At 40.4% G+C, this 15,311-nt stretch overlaps 1 long non-coding RNA gene across 1 annotated transcript; it reads left to right on the plus strand.

Moving 5' to 3' along the window:
* The first annotated feature begins 47 nt into the window (after positions 1-47).
* Positions 48-10,754, plus strand: LOC129049678 (uncharacterized). The gene is made up of 3 exons (XR_008512928.2): positions 48-471; positions 9,818-9,975; positions 10,630-10,754. It is a non-coding gene; the product is annotated as an uncharacterized LOC129049678 (long non-coding RNA).
* The last annotated feature ends 4,557 nt before the right edge of the window (positions 10,755-15,311 follow it).

Here is a 15,311-nt window from a genome sequence, read left to right on the forward strand (position 1 = left end):
AAACAGCTTGCAGTAAAGAAGCCAGCTAAAACCTACCAACACCAAGATGGCAACAACAATCACCTCTGGTCGTCCTCACTGCTACACTCCCACCAGCACCATAAGAGTTTACAAATGCCATGGCAATATCAGGAAGTTATGGTCTAAAAAGGGGAGGCATGAATAATCCACCCCTTGTTTAGCATATCATCAAGAAATAAACATAAAAATGGGCAACTAGCAGCCCTCGGGGCTGCTCTGCCTATGGAGTAGCCATTCTTTATTTCTTTACTTTCTTAAGAAGCTTGCATTCACTTTACTCTATGGACTTGTCCTGAATTCTCTCTTGTGCGAGATCCAAGAACCTTCTCTTGGGGTCTGGATTGAGACTGCATTCGGGTAATATCTTTCTGTTGAACCATGCAAGGGACGACACTGAGGAGAACCCCAACCTCAAGGAAATAGACAGCAGCACTGATGGGCCAACTTTGGGTAAGTGGGGTGCATATACCTGGGTAAAGGGTGGGATTGGGTTACAGGCCCAACTTAGGGGAGTTAAAGTCTCTCCTAAGACAGAGTGGGCTAAAGGCCCCACTCAGTAAAAGGCAAGGACGCTTGACTGAACTTGGGTTTGAGACTCAGTATAGGAAGGTTAGAGTCCTTCCTAAGATTTAGGGGGTTAGAGGCCCCTCTCAGTAAAGTCCCTCTCGGCTAAGAACAGATTTGGCACTATGGGATGTTAACTGCTATTCTCTTTGGATTAATCTGCCTTGCACTCTTTGCTGATGTTGGGATTCACTCAGGATGGTGGAAGAAATATTAAAGGGAAATATTAGGGAAAGTTATAGGAAATAGTCACAAACCTTTTGGAAGGCCGAAAGGTTACATAGCTTGTAATAATTGAAGAGACTGAAGGCAGCCGGTTCTTACTTTGGAGCATTAGGTCATAGAGTAAATACTAGGGACAACAGAGGCTTCCCCAGTTAAGTCTGTTTACCCTACCTCCATTAACTAACCTTTGAGCTAGATGACCCTCTCAGGTGGATGTCGACCAGGGATATTACCCCCTAATGGTATTTACTTTAGACTGAGGTACCTGAGCTTTAATCGTTCCTAGAACTACTCTCTTAACCATGTTAATTATCCGCAAGTGTCTTTACTCAAAGCTTCTGTTGTTAATTGTATACCAAATAAATGCCTGGAGTGTGAGCTGCTCAGGGCCGGCCGCAGTGACAAACCTCTTTTGGTGTGTAGGCAGTCGGACACTCAGCTGGCAAAACAGAATATCTGTGTGTCAGTGTACGTTTTATTCATCTGTCATTTGGGTCAGGGTCTGCAGGCAAACCCCCGCAGCTAATGCCCTCAAGTGTGAGGAGCTATTAATACCTCATGCTGGTAGCTGGGGGTGACAGAATTAGGCATGTACAGGATCATGGGACTTAGGGGGCTTTTTCCTCCCTAAAAAAGGAAACTTGAGAGCTGATGGGATGGCTGGAAAAGATCCCTTCATGACCGACAAGGGACCACCTGAAGATCCCTTCATGACTGACAAGGGATCACCTGAAATTTTGATTCAGTGTCGGCCGCAATGGGCATGTCTTTCTCTGGCTTCTCTGAGTGCCTCGCCTTCCCCACCCTGCCACAGACAATGCTTTTCTCCCTTCCCTTTCCTTTCTTTCTCTGTGCAAACCAGTTGAACGCATGACAAAAATCATTGTTTATCTCCTCTGTAAAGTTTTGGTTAATAGAAAAAAGGATTTGTGAGCCTAGTCTTAACCTGTAGTGAATCTGGTGTGCTTTGTGTGTCTTTCTGTATTGTTCTGTCATAAAGAGGGGTACCTTAGGATAGAACATGGCCTTAGAACCCATAAGCCTACTGTTCAAGATGGCCTAGCAAACTGGTCAGTTATAAATTTTGCTGCAGTTGCGTGAAAAAAAAAAAAACTGGATGGGGTTTCCCTCCTGTCTTCTATGTCCTTGGGAACCATGTGGCCTTGCTTTCTCTTTTCACAATGACAGCCCGGGTTCAGGGTTCAATTCCTGGCTTATGGAATGAGTCCTTTACCTGCTGAATGTCTGTGTATTTATATGTGTTGTGTGTGTGATATGAAAGAGCTTTGATTAATTGGTTTAAAATAAGTGCTTAAATAAAATATTTTGTCAGAAAAGTAAAAAGTGTAATGCTTTTTAGTTCACATGACTTTAGTAATCTTTGGGAAACAAAAACAGCTTTAAAGATTATTGGTAAAACAAAGACATTTGGTCTAAATTATGAAGGTCAGATATTAAGTTTGCTAAATGCTTTAAGGTCATAAACTGCTTCTTTGACTTTTGAAAATTGTTCAATTTATTTTGGAGCATTAGATTCTAGATAAGGCCTGGGGACATGTGAAATTAGCATGCCCCCTATCTATCCAAAGAAGGTTATAAAGAAAAGAGATTTTATGTAAGAAAGGATTTTGTATGGTAAATTCTTGTCCTAAAGTAAAATGACTGGTTGTTTAAAAAGAGGGATGTTTAGGACAAGTCAGAAAGTCCAAGCAGGTTGTAGATGGTCTGTGTACATTGTAAAAGAATTTATAAAGGGAATTTATGCAAGAAATGTACAATTTAAAGGTGATTAGGCCTCCTAAATGCTTCAAAAAAACGCCACTATGACACTTAAATGTACAGCTTGGTAAGGCCCAGGACACATGGAGTTAGACAATGGAAAGAATCAGACCTTATCTGCACTTCTGACTGGGTCCTAGGCTCCACACTAGTACATAATTAAAACCCTGAACTTACCAAGGTTTTCACCAAAAGTAAAAGTTGCTAAGAGTTAACATTGTAACATGTAGTTAAGGCTACTAAAGAAACAGTTCTATGGGTAAGGCATGTAAGGAAAGTGAAATGTATTTTTGGTAAAAAAAAAATATATATATATATAAAAAGTCAAGGAAATGTGAATTTTTTTGCCTAGATCAAAGGGTTAAAGTGTTGTTTTGAGTTAGGATAAAGCCGAAGGTTTGAACAAGTTGTAGAAGGTTCGTGAACAATTAATTGTAAAAGAGATTCCATGTGTGAACATATTAGCTAAAGCTAAAGGAGCATTCAGTTTTTCTGTAAATTAAACATTGTAGTAATCTTTTTTGACTTTTTGCTTAAAACGGTGCTGATCCTTTGTTCTGTTTTTCAAAGTCAAGGAAACTTAAGCTATTTGCAGCTTTTGACAATTAAGTAAATTATACTCCTGTGAACAAAATTTGGAGCATATTTGTTTCTCTCTACCTGATTCCTCTGGAATTTGGAAACTATTTGTGAGTATCTTAACTTAAGGCAACGTAGTGCAATAAGAATCTGTTTCTTTTGCAACAGGACACAATTGGAAAAACTGGTTATTTTTACCAAGGCTTTGACTGGAATGGTGTGTTTTCCTTTAAGGAATTAAACTTGACTTATAGAGCCAATAAAAGCCCCTTGGGAAAACTGGCCTCACACCTTGTCTACACAGTCCCTGTACAGGTTTCCTGACCTGTGGTAAGTAAAGAATGTCACTTTCTAACAGGCCTAGGACCCCACCAAGTTATCTGGGAAAAGGCCTAGGAGCCCCTAGTTATCTGGGAACCTCAAGAGGAGAGGAATTTACTCAACTCATAGGTACTTGAGGGTACAAATCCATGGCTCGGCTCTAAAAAAGTCTTATCTAAGATTCCTTCTATGGAACAGAGTTCCATCAAAGCCAATTTAAAAAGAGCTTATGTGAAAAATGATTATTCTTGCTGCACTTTATACAAATAATCAGGCCAAGTATAATAAACCAAATCAGTCTTACCATGATTTGTCTTTAGTGAAAAATGGGAAACTAGAGAGAGAAAAATTATGTTTCAAGAACTATGGTACATTTGTTATTAAACTTTAGTCTCATCAGTTATTTTTGAGTTTTTTCCTGCAATTTAGACTAACCCTGCTTATTCCTATGAAGCAACCAGTGATCTCTGGCTGCTGCTTAGAAGAAACAAGAGGGACAGGTAATATAAAAATCTGGATCAGTATTCTAATCCTGAGCATGTATTGGAATCATCTAGCAACCCCATATCAGTTTGGTTCCAATAGTTGCCCAGTTCATGGAAAGCCTTCTAATTTAGTTAACTTGAGATAATTTTGCTTATTTTGCTTTACTGTTATGGAATATATTGTTGTACTCTTTGTGTAGAAATGCAGGATAAGCAGCCGGGCGCGGTGGCTCAAGCCTGTAATCCCAGCACTATGGGAGGCCGAGGTGGGCAGATCACGAGGTCAGGAGATTGAGACCATCCTGGCCAATATCGTGAAACCCCAGCTCTACAAAAATACAAAAACTAGCTGGACATGGTGGTGTAACCCTAGCTACTTAGGAGGCTGAGGCAGGAGAATCACTTGAACTGGGGAGTCAGAGGTTGCAGTGAGCCAGGATCACGCCACTGCACTCCAGTTTGGTGACAGACAGAGACTCCATCTCAAAAAAAAAAAAAAAAAAAAAAAAAATGCAGGATAAGCTTACCGAATGTTTTCTTAAATTAAACACTTATTCATTTTCCGGATATCACCTTTTGTTGGAACTCAGAGTTATGAGTGTCCCTCAACATACTTATGCTTTCTAAGCTCCTCTCTATCCTGAACACAAGAGACTTTAATAGTTAGTCAGGAATATCATCGCCCCTATTCAGCCCAAAGAAGTAACAGAAAATGATGGATCTTCGTCCCTCTGCAACCCTTAGGATTAAGGGTTTTCTTATTTAAAAAGCGGGGAAAATGTCAGAGGCATCTGAACTAGAGCAACTCCATCTTGAATAGGGGCTGGGTAAAATGATGATGAGACCTGCTGGGCCACATTCCCAGGAGGTTAAGGCATTTTAAGTCACAGGATGAGATAGGAGGTTGGCACAAGATACAGGTCATAAAGACCTTGCTGATAAAACAGCTTGCAGTAAAGAAGCCAACCAAAACCTACCAACACCAAGATGGCAACAACAATCACCTCTGGTCATCCTCACTGCTACACTCCCACCAGCACCATGAGAGTTTACAAATGCCATGGCAATATCAGGAAGTTATGGTCTAAAAAGGGGAGGCATGAATAATCCACCCCTTGTTTAGCATATCATCAAGAAATAAACATAAAAATGGGCAACTAGCAGCCCTAAGGGCTGCTCTGCCTATGGAGTAGCCATTCTTTATTTCTTTACTTTCTTAAGAAGCTTGCATTCACTTCACTCTATGTACTTGTCCTGAATTCTCTCTTGTGTGAGATCCAAGAACCTTCTCTTGGGGTCTGGACTGAGACCTCTTTTTGGTAAAAAGTGTGAAAGAAAATATCTTGGGCCCCCAAAATCACTAAGGAAATCTAAAGCTGGGAACTGCTTAGGACAAACTTGCCTCCCATTCTATTCAAAGTCACTCCTCTGCTCACTGAGATAGGTGCATATCTGATTTGCCTCCTTTGGAAAGACTAATCAGAAACTCAGAATGTAACCACTTGTGTATCACCCATCTGTGACCTAGAAGCTCCCTCCCTGCTTCCAGTCTTCCTGCGTTTGCTTCAAGTTGTCCCGGCTTTCCAGACTGAACCAATGTACTTCTTACGTATATTGATTGATGTCTCATGTCTCCCTCAATGTATAAAACCAAGCTGTGCCCTGACCACCTTCAGCACATGTCGTCAGGATTTCCTGAGGCTGTGTCACGAGCGTGTCCTCAATCTTGGCAAAATAAACTTTCTAAATTAACTGAGATCTGTCTTGAATTTTCGGGGTTCACATTTTGGTAACCACGGGGGGATTCTGAATGGAGATGCCCCTGACCTTTGACAAATCTCCTATCAATGCTTGGTACCAGCATGAGCTAACTTTATGGCTCAAACCAGTAGGACAATTTGCTGAGGTCTGAGGGCACCCCCTCCAGAGAATCCCTGTTCTCCCAAAATTAGGTCGAGATCTAAAGTTTATTTTGCTGTAAAACTCCTCTTATTATTATTTTGGAGTTTTATTTATTTCCAACAGGAAAGTAAGTTTTCCTGCTTCCATGACGATAGAAGGGAGGTCACTCCTTTATGGAGTTTGAGCTTGCTTCCAACAGGGAAGATGAAGGTTTTTTTCCTGCTTCTAGGATGGCAGAGACCAATCTACAGCTGAGACCCATCACTAGGTAAAAAACTGGTTTGGGATTCTGTCTTGCAAATTCTTTTTAAACTACTCAAGTTAGCATTAACAACCAGCTGGTGTTCATTTCTGCTTACACTTAGAGCGCTCAGAAATCATATAATTTGTGTGATTATTGTTAGTTTAGCAGCATTTTGTCCTAGCTGAAATATGGTTATAAGATTTAAAAAAATTTTTTTTGGTTAAAGGAGCTCAATAGCTAAAAGTCAGCTGAATTAAAAGGCTAACATCGAAGGGGTGTGTGTGTGTGTGTGTGTGTGTATGCATGTTTGTATTTAAAAGGCCTTTGTATTTTGGGGGGATTTTTTGTTTTTCTCTACTAAGACCCTGTCTTTTTTTTGAGCCAAAGTTTTTTTTGTTGTTTTTTTTTTCTCAGTTGAATGAATTCTGTTTCCACCTTATTTTTTGACTAAAACAGTTCTGCAACAGAAGACACTCTTGGGTTTTTAAGGAAGAATGTAGTTTAGACACTCAGAAATGTCTGTTTAAAAAAAGTGGGGGTCTCTATGAATCTATGAAATGTACTTCCATCAGCAGGCCTAATACGTTCTTACATGTATTTATGTGTTGGGTACAGAATGTTTCATTACTAAATATATATAAAAGAGCTCTAATTAATTGGCTTAAAGAAAAATAAAAGGCTAGGTGCAGTGGCTCACACTTGTAATCTCAGTACTTTGGGAGGCTGAGGTGAGCAGGTCATGAGGTCAGGAGTTTGAGACCAGCCTGGCCAACATGGTGAAACCCCATCTCTACCAAAAATACAAAAATTAGCTGAGCATGGTGGCAGGCACCTGTAATCCCAACTACTTGGGAGGCCGAGGCAGGAGAATAGCTTGAACCCGGGAGGCAGAGGTTGCAGTGAACTGAGATCCCACCACTGCACTCCAGCTTGGGTGACAGAGTTAGACTCCATCTCAAAAAAAAAAAAACAAAAAAAAAAACCACTTAAATTAGATAATAAAAAAGAAAAGATTAGTCAAATGCTTTTTCAAGTTAATGTAACTTAAGTAAAATCTTTAATAAATAAGCCAGCTTTAAAATTATTGGTAAAGTAATATTAGAAATGTCTTAAGAATTGCCAGCATACATTTTTGTTTGCATTTATTAATCAGGCAATTTCATACTTATCCCTGCCAAATATTATAAGTTGTCAAAATTTGGCATAGGGGTTACAAAACTATAAACCCAGCCCAAATCAAAATGATCTTCGCTTGTGTAATTTAATAAATAAGACATTGATATGGGTTAATGAAATTAGCTGCATCTTGAATTCAGTAAGATTACCATAGCTTCTAATCCTGGGGCTTCAGGCAGCCTAGTCCATAGACAACAAGTAGGTTTGTTTTGGGAAAGGACTGTTACCACCTTTGTTTCAAAGCTAAACTATAAACTAAGTTCCTCCCAACGTTAATTCAGCTTATGCCCAGGAATGAACAAGTTTAGCTTGGAAGTTATGAGAAAGATGAAGCCAATTAGGTGAAATCTTTTTTTTCATTGTCTTAGTTATAATTTTGCAATGGCAATTTCAGAACTTTAAATCATGACTATCACAGTTTTCATAAATAATCTACATAAACAACTAAAATAAAATAATTAGGTAAATGTAATGGGATAAATACTTGTAGACAAACTGGTCATAATTTAGAATAGAAAGTTAAATTAAATAATAGATAATTCATTATTTGGGTGTTTTCCAATAAATATATATTGTAGGAAAACATTTCTGCTAAAAAAAAAAAAAGAAGTGTGTCCTTTTTTATAAAAAAAAAAATGTGAACAAGTTTTGCCTAATTCAAAGCTTATTTAAGAGTTATGTATAAAACAAGGTAAAAGGAACAAGGAAATAAAAAAACATGTAAAGAAAGTAATAAAAATAAGAGGTAATTTTTTTAGGTAAAAAGCTTAAATAAAAATAATTTTATATAAGAAAGAATCTTCTATGGTAAATTTAGCTCTAAAATAAAGTAACTGGTTGTTTAAAAAGGAGGGATGTTCAGAACAAATCACAAAGTCCGACAATGTCATGAAGGGTCAGTGTAAGCCACAATAAGAGGATCTATATATTTTTTAAAAACCCAAAACTTTTATATAATCAAGTTTTCATATTGTTATTAAGTTTTGGTTTGCTTAGGAAAAAAAATTGAGATTAAAAAAATTTTTAAATTAAGGTCATTACATCCATGTATCTTCCTGTATATGCTTTTAAAGTCCTTGTAACATTGAGTTACAGAGCTTTTAACTCCTGAGTCCAAAAAGGACACCAAGTCCTGCTAAATCTTAAACACTGACAGCAATTAAAGCCTCATCTTCAGGCCCCATAGAAGATGCCAATCAAAATAAGCTGCATTCCTGAGACACAGGGCAAGAAAGGAAAGCTATTCAACTCCTCAAGACTCAGGGACTATTGGGGAAGAGGTGGGTGCATAAGATTGTAAGGGCTGATTTTGAAAGATAAAATAAGTTCAGTTTCTCTACAAATTAATTATTAATGTCAAAGGCACATTGATGCAAAACCAGTATATGGAGCCCTGTGTCAGATTAACACGGTTTTCTTGAAGCATTAACCAACCCCTTAATAAAGGTTATAAAGGTTATAAAAGACTTATGGAAGTTATATTATATAATGAAGATTGTTTACAAAATTTTAAAAAACTAATGTAATTGGCTTCATGCTGTTTATACTAGGGCTCCTTGTTTAGAAAATGAAGTCTCCTCTCTCAAAGAATGAAGGTTTTCGCTTTTTTGAAATCCTTGAATTATCACTTTGGTTAAATAAATGACTTTACGATGACCTGTAATCCTATTTTGTAATATCAAGTGTTTTAAACCTTTTATATTTGACCAACTTTCCAAAATCAAATTATGAATTATGTCTTTTTCTAACCTAATTAATCCTTTAAGGCATTAGGTTCACTAAAGTTCCAAAATGACATAATTTGGCTTATTTCATATAAAAAATTATACAGGAAGCATTGTCAAATACAAAATGGTGTTTGGTTTTCTTTGGGCTGTATTTGTATAAATATATTACTGGTATGTGTTCCAAAATTATAGAAAACTCCTGTAATTCTGATATAACTTAGTGTGCGTTATCGGTAATAATCATAATTGTTATATTAAAATTGTGTGCCATGGAAGTAACTAATTTCCTTGTCAATTGTGTCTTTTAACTATGGCTCCCTTAAAACTTTTTTTTCATCAATGGACAATTGTTATCTTGTTTTGATCCTCTTTAGAAGGTGATTTTATAATCAACTATAAATCTCCAACAGGTGCTCTTGAATACAGGTTTCTGATAACTTTGGAGACTGTGACATCAGAATAGAGGAAAAACTTTCAGGACTCGTGGAGAGCTAAAATGTTCATGAGTATCAAGCAGAACAGGAATTAACGGCATGGACTTAACCAATCTTTTTTACTTTTTGCTTAATATGTTTGCTGATCCTTTGTTTTGTTTTTCTGAGTCTTAAAACTTTTCTTTTGAGCTATTGACAGCTTTTAACAATTTAATGTACTCTTATGAACAAAATTTAGAGCATATTTGTTTCTCTCTACCTGATTTCTCCAGAATTGGAAACTACTTGTGAGTATTCTTAACTTATGGCAATACAGTTATTTGCAGAATTGCAATAAGAATCTGTTTTCATTTGTAACAGGACCCAACTGGAGAAACTGGTTATTTTACCAAGGCTTTGACTGGAATGATGTGCTTTCCTTTAAGGAATCAAACTTGATTTATGGAGCCAATAAAGCCTTGGAAAAACTGGCCTCATATTTTGTGTACACAGTCCCTATACAGGGTTTGCGACCTGTGGTAAGTAAAGAATGTCACTTTCTGACAGGTGTAGAAGCCCCAGGTTTATCTTGGAACCTCAAGAGGAGAGGAAATTTCACCCAACTCATGGGTATTTGATGGCACAACCCATGGCTGGGCCTGGCTTTAGAAAAGTCTTATCTGAGATTCCTCCTATGGAACAAAGTCCCATCAAAGCCAATTTAAAAGCCTATGTAAAAACTAATTATTCTTGCTGCACTGTATACAAATAATTAGGCCAAGTATAATAAGCGAACCAGTCTTACCATGATTTGTCTTTAGTACAATAGGAAACTGGAAAGAGAAAAAAATTGTTTCAAAATGATTGTACACCTTTTGTTAGATTCTAGTCTTGCCTAATGTTTTTTCCAATTTTTATTATTTTCTACAGTTTGGACCAAATTCTAATTTTTTTTGGCTACAAGTCTTCAAAATAATGTTTTCAATTTTTTTCCTTCTCTTTTTCATTTTTCCTAATTTGGAGTCACGGAAAACTAAGCTGTGCTTTTTTAAAACCCTGTGAACTGAAACCAGAGAACTTAAACTTCAGAAGAAAATAACAGTAACCTATTTACATACATAAGCCACTTTCATACCTGCCTATTAATGTATGGACTTCAGAGTAATGTGGTCTATGTCGATTTTTTTTTCCAGGATTGTTCCTTTGTTTTTGTTTTTTCTCCCTTTCTCTCTTCCTATTTTCTCTTCAGAGGACATGAGACTTCATAACCTGCTAAAAATGAGCTTTCCAGACCTACCTATCTAGAAATAAACTGTCCTAGCCATGAGAGATCAGATGAAACCTGACACCAGAGATTCATTTTCTTGTAAAATGCTTTCTCCAAAAGATTTTTTTTTAATAAAAGGGGGGAAATGTGAAAGGAAAATATCTTGGGCCTCCAAAATCACTAAAGAAAACTCAAGCTGGGAACTGCTTAGGGCAAACCTGCCTCCCATTCTATTCAAAGTCACTCCTCTGCTCACTGAGACAGGTGCATATCTGATTGTCTCCTTTTGGAAAGACTAATCAGAAACTCAAAAGAATATAACCATTTGTGTATCACCCACCTGTGACCTGGAAGCTCCCTCTCCACTTCCAGTCTTCCTGCCTTTGCTTCAAGTTATCCCACCTTTCCAGACCGAACCAATGTACTTCTAACATATATTGATTGACGTCTCATGTCTCCTTCAATGTATAAAACCAAGCTGTGCTCTGACCACCTTGGGCACATGCCTCAGGACTTCCTGAGGCTGTGTCACGAGCATGTCCTCAACCTTGGCAAAATAAACTTTCTAAATTAACTGAGACCTGTCTCAACTTTTCGGGGTTCATAGAAGACAAGACAAGTAAGTTCTAGAGCAATGCTGTGCAATATTGTGCCTGTGGATAATACTGTGTTGTACATTTAAACATTATTGAAAGGGTAAATCTCATGTTAAATGTTCTTACCTAAATACAACTTTAAAATTTGTTTAAATAAAAAATAATGTACATATATAAAAGGCACCCTAATTTGTTAACCTATTTTGGAACACCCCAAGCTTTGATACCCAAAGCCTCTGATAAATGGATATCTGAGATCCCTGCCTCAATCAGAGATAACACAGGAAACTCACTTTTGTGTTGACGGATTTCTTACCCCTTTCTTCATCTGCCAGCTACAGTCCATATGGAAAAAAAACAAGCCTGTTGTGTCCCCTGAAATGCAAATGAAATCTCTTCTTGCTATGAATCTCGAGTATCCGAGACAGCCGTCAATCAGTTTAAGAAGTTTATTTTGCCAAAGTTAAGGACGCATGCCCATGACACAGCCTCAGGAGGTCCTGATGACATGTGCCCAAGGTGGTCTGAGCACAGCTTGGTTTTATACATTTTAGGGAGACATGAGACATCAATCAATATATGTAAGATGATCATTGGTTTGATCTGGAAAGGCAAGACAACTTGAAGCAAAGGACTCACAGTGGAGAGGGGGCTTCCAGGTCTTCGGTAGATAAGAGACAAATAGTTACATTCTTTTCAGTTTCTGATTAGCTGTTCCAAAGGAAGCAATCAAATACACATTTATCTCAGTGAGCAGAGAGATAACTTTGAATAGAATGGGAGGCGGATTTGCCCTAAGCAGTTCCCAGCTTGACTTTTCCCTTTAGCTTAGTGATTTGGGGAACCTGAGATTTATTTTCCTTTCACATTGCCCAGAGCGCCGTGTTTCTCTATCTCAGTGTCTGTCTGGCCTGCACCCATCACCAGACCAGGTTCCTCAACCTGCAGTGGCTCGCTTTGATCCCCTGGTCAGTGTCAAAGCTCACAGTACTTCCCTAGGCTTCTATCAACCTCAGGATTGCCCACCCTTGCTGGAAGCAGTAAAACAGCTGCAGCTGCAAAAGGTGGGGGCAGGCCAGGGGAGGGGCGGCATCCCAGGGATGTCCCAGGTACTGACCATGTATCCCCCTCCCAGGTACTCTGCTGGGGTGTGGATGCTGCACCATTTCCTGTTCTGCATCTGCATAGCATCTACACATTGCTCTCAGACCTTGGACTAGGTGTGGTGGGGACCCCCTTTCTTATCTCCTACACAGGAGAACAGTCTTCTGTGAGAGTCAGTCGTGTTATAGGACAAATCCCGCTGCGGTGTCTGCAGCCAAGCTCCCTCCATGCCTGTGAGAGAAGGGGCAGGGGCCGGGGTCCCAGTCATGGCTCTGCGGACCATGGGACAGTGGCTACTGTGATCCTCCAGGGCTCTGTGGACTCATTTTAAACGCAAGGGGTGAGGCCAGGTGTGGTGACTCACGCCTGTAATCCCAGTACTTTGGGAGGCCAAGGTGGGTGGATCACCTGAGGTCAGGAGTTCGAGACGAGCCTGGCCAACATAGTGGAACCCCATCTCTACAAAAACACAAAAATTAGCCAGGCATGATGGCGGGTGCCTGTAATCCCAGCTACTTGGGAGGCTGAGGCAGAAGAATTGCTTGAACCCGGCAGGCAGAGGTTGCAGTGAGCTGAGATCGTACCGTTGCACTCCAGCCTGGGCAACAGAGCAAGACTGTGTCTCAAAAAACAAAAACAAAAACAAACAAACAAAAAAACAACCAAGGGGTGGATTTGGTCCAGGTCTTCAACCCTAGTTGCACATTAGAATCAATCACCTGAGAGATGTTTAAAAATACCCATGCCTGATCCTCCTCACAGACCAATTAAATCAGAACCTCCAGCAGGGAGGCCTGGGTCTGTGGCTAAAAAAACGGCTCAGTTGATTCTCACATATGGAGAGGCTTGAGAAGCCCCAGATTAGGGGATCTGCAAGGGCCTCCTATCTCTGATGTTGCCACTCTGTATATGACAGAATCATAGGGTCCCTGGGCTCTGGGTGCTGGTGGACCCACCCCCAACACATGCCTCTTCTTCCCTAATAAAGGGATCCGGGAAAGCAGAAGCACTTACAGTAAATGGAACCAAGCAAATGGAAATGAAACAGCACTGGATGACGCTTTGCATCTGCATAGCACTTTGACCCATGTGATTTCTGTAAAATCCCATGGCAAATTGGACCCCTATGATTACTTCTAGTGGAGAGGAAGGAAAAGCAACAAGGGCCAGCCAGGGAGAGGTCTCCCCAGGCCTTGCCAGCAGCCTGCCTCCCAGTCCTTGGGCTCAGCCAAGCCTCTTCATTTCTTTACAGAGACAAGGGAGAGCCTGCCCTGTGCCAGGCACTGCAGCAGGAAGGACTACGTCAGCAACATAGCACACACGCACGGCCCCTGCCCTCAGCAGGGGAGGAGAGCGACGCACAGGAAAACATCTTAAATGGTGTGACAGGCATCATGAAGGACGCCCACAGGGTGCCATGCAGAGAACAATGGTGGTGACATTTCAGTGGAGAGCTGTAAGGTAAAAGCCGGCAGCCCCCTGCAGAGCCAGGAGGCTCACGAAGGAAGAGCACAGCTCATGCAATCGCCTGAGGCCCCCCTGGAGGGGGGTCCAATGACACTTGGGGATGAGAAGGAAAGACATCCTTTCCCTCCACCACATGGTGGGGCTTCTGGCTTATGGACAGGAACCCACTCCCACTGGGCAGTGACGTGCCTTAGGAAAAGGAAGAACAAACCCCCTAACTGGCTGAGGGCCCAAATGCCCCACTGGCCTCAGGAGCCAGGGCTCTGTGAGAGTACCCTCCGCCGCCAGGCCCCAGCTGGGCCCGTATTGACCGTTTGGGCTTGCTGCTGCCTCCGCGCCCTGGCTGCCCACCTTGCAGGCTCCCAGGACTCCACGGCTCAGGCTCCCTCTGCAGGCAGCTGCTCCTTCCTGGGGCCAGGCTTCCCTTTACTCTGCAGAAGGGAATGGGTGCTGTTTTCCTTCCCCTCACAAAGCATCTTTCTGACTGCCCACCTCCTGCCCCACACAGTTTGAAAGGCTGATAGTTTCGAGATTCTGAATGAGGCTTCTGCAGAGGCCTTCTTGCGCTCCACAGGAAGGGCTGGGCAAGAATTTCAACCACGCTGCTAATTTCAGTCCGTCACTGCAGTGGCAGCTTCATATTTTCCCACTAGATGGGGTTCTTGATCTCCGCAGCTAAAGATCAGCTAGCTAGAGAGAATTCCAAATCATTTAATTTGGCTCTGAAGGCTGCTTAGAAATTTTATTCAAAGCAGAGGGAAATCTTTTATAGGAAGTGGCCAAAGGCTGAAATTGAAAAAAAAAAAAAAATCCCTAAAAATCTGGTTTCTGTATCTTCCTTAATTAGCAAAGGTGATAAAGGGTAATAAGTGAAAATGTTTGCAAAGGAAACCTAGCAAATCTGAAATGAAATACAGATGCAAATGGAGTGAGCTAGAAAATGATTTCTCTAAAGAGCCATTTTGAACAATGCTGTAACTGCTTCTTCCCTTTGAGACAGCCAGAAGCATTGACCCTGGACATTCAAGCTGAAAAAAATATCCTTTGGTCTGGTCATTATCACCATTCTGCTTGATCAATGGTAGCCTGGTTCTCATTGATCCACTCCAGCCCCCAGACGCACAAGACAGGTAGCACAAGGTAGACGCATAGTGAAGCCACTATGAGCCAAAGGCAATTATGTTTTTCCAATGCAAACTCATTTTGCTCAGTTCGGGAAACAGTTACATCCTTTGAAGTCATTTAGCATGAATATTTCTCTTCATCACCAATAATAAGCACCTCTCTTGTCCCTTCCTCTGTAGGAAGGCTTTCTCTGATGTTTTTAGGCAGAGTTGAGATGGTGCCGGAAACAGCAAGAACAAAAAGATACTAACACTAACCCTGTCTTCAAGAGTCTATATCTTAGCCCAAGAAATAGCACTCTTCCCAGAAAACAGTA

This window comes from Pongo abelii, chromosome 14 (genome assembly GCF_028885655.2).
Source record: "Pongo abelii isolate AG06213 chromosome 14, NHGRI_mPonAbe1-v2.0_pri, whole genome shotgun sequence".
Classification (NCBI taxonomy): domain Eukaryota; kingdom Metazoa; phylum Chordata; class Mammalia; order Primates; family Hominidae; genus Pongo; species Pongo abelii.